This window comes from Emys orbicularis, chromosome 1 (genome assembly GCF_028017835.1).
Source record: "Emys orbicularis isolate rEmyOrb1 chromosome 1, rEmyOrb1.hap1, whole genome shotgun sequence".
Classification (NCBI taxonomy): domain Eukaryota; kingdom Metazoa; phylum Chordata; order Testudines; family Emydidae; genus Emys; species Emys orbicularis.
In genome coordinates this window covers 24,509,740-24,511,457 of record NC_088683.1, presented here as the reverse complement: position 1 = coordinate 24,511,457, position 1,718 = coordinate 24,509,740, and the positions used below count along the sequence as shown (strand labels likewise).

General features: G+C 48.4%; 1 non-coding gene across 1 annotated transcript; it reads right to left on the bottom strand.

Annotated features, from left to right (window-relative positions):
* Positions 1–1,404: 1,404 nt before the first annotated feature.
* Positions 1,405–1,476, bottom strand: TRNAQ-UUG (transfer RNA glutamine (anticodon UUG)). Its single transcript has one exon. It is a non-coding gene; the product is annotated as a tRNA-Gln (tRNA).
* Positions 1,477–1,718: the final 242 nt, after the last annotated feature.

Below are 1,718 nucleotides of genomic sequence, written 5' to 3'. Positions count from 1 at the left end.
CCCTACCCCACCCGCATGCTGTAGCTGCTAGGCAAGGCAACCTTGGACTTTTGCCACTGAGTGACACTATCCTGAACTGTAGCCGCTAGGCAAGGTGGCTTTGGTTTCTTGCTGTTGGGCAACATATGTGCCTGACAACCCCACACAAGCAATGCAAGGGTTAATGTGGGCATGAGAGGCTAATTACGCTACCTGGCTGCACCTGAGGAGGTGGGCTAGTTTTAATTAAAGATGAAGTCCAGCTGGGGAAGGTGGTGCCTGTAAAGAAGGGAAGCAGATTAGAAAGAGGCTGCTGCCAGTCATAGACTTAGAATGTGAGTCTGCTATACAATTCAATACAGAAGAAGAAGAGGGCAGCAGGGAGACTCTGCAATCACTCTCTAGGACTAGAGAAGCTGACAGGAGGAGTTAGCCCTGGAATCTTCTCCTGAGTAGCAAAGTCTGGTAAGAGGCCCGCAGAGACACAGAGCAGCCATCAGACGGGGCAAGTTCCAGTAGTGAACCCTGATAATAGGGCAGGATCAGGGCTGACAGGGAGAGAGTGATCAGAGGAACAGAAAGGCACAAAAGGCTAAGCATGAGGTGGACAGAAATATGTTTACGTTTATACTTTTGGTTTGGAATCTATTGGGAGATTCCAGAGGGAAACACTGAGAGAAGACTGTGGGAGAGGCCTGCTGACAGGCTTGATAGGAAGCAGTCCAGGAAGGTGGCAGCAAGGAGTCTGGCAGAGTGAACTTTGTCTGTCTTAGGGTCCCTGGACTGGAACCCTGTGTAGAGGCTGGGCCTGGGTTCCCCTACCGACTACTGGGAAGGTGGTATGAAGCCCCTGAAAAGGGGATAAGGATGGCTGAGACACCCGAGAGAAGGGTGTGAGGACCGTGGGGCCCAGAGTTAGGGCCAAAGACCAGATCTAAGGACACTGGACTTTCTGTTACCCCAAAAGGGGTGGGACTAAATGTGACCAGGCCAAATGGCCAAGTCATGAGAAGAGGCAGACTGCTGTGGGACCAGCTTGACCGTCGGCAGGGGGCATAGAGAGGTATGTGCTCCTATGTTACACCCAGCCACAAGTGGGAGTGCCAGTGGTGAGTCCACTCTTCCAAGGGAATGAATAGATGTGATAAGCAAGTTACAGACAAGAGTATAACGTGTAATAGAAGGTTGTAAGTGCATCAGTAAAAGCTATTATGGATGGTTATAAGCAGACTACTGATCTGTTGGACTCTATAACAATATCAGGGTTGGAAGGGACCTCAGGAGATCATTTAGTCCAACCCCATGCTCAAAGCAGGATCAATCCCCAGACAGATTTTTACCCCAGTTTCCTAAATGGCCCTCAAGAATTGAACTTACAACCCTGGGTTTAGTAGGCTAATGCTGAGACCACTGAGATATCCTTCCTGGTCCCACTGAGATTTGAATTCAGATCGCTGGATTCAAAGTCCAGAGTGCTAACCATTACACCATGGGACCAGTTGCTTAATCATTTATTGAAACATCTGTTCATTATCTATGAATGTTTTATAATGTATTATCCTTGGTATGTTACTATAAAGTGTAAACAAAAGACTCCTACAGTGTTATGGCCAGTTGATGTAAAATCCCACATTTATTCTCCCAGGACAAGTACATGGTGCAGCATGGCCCACTCTCTACAACTGGCTAGCCATACCTCTGCTTCCTTCCCACCCCTTTTGGTCCCCTATGGGATGATG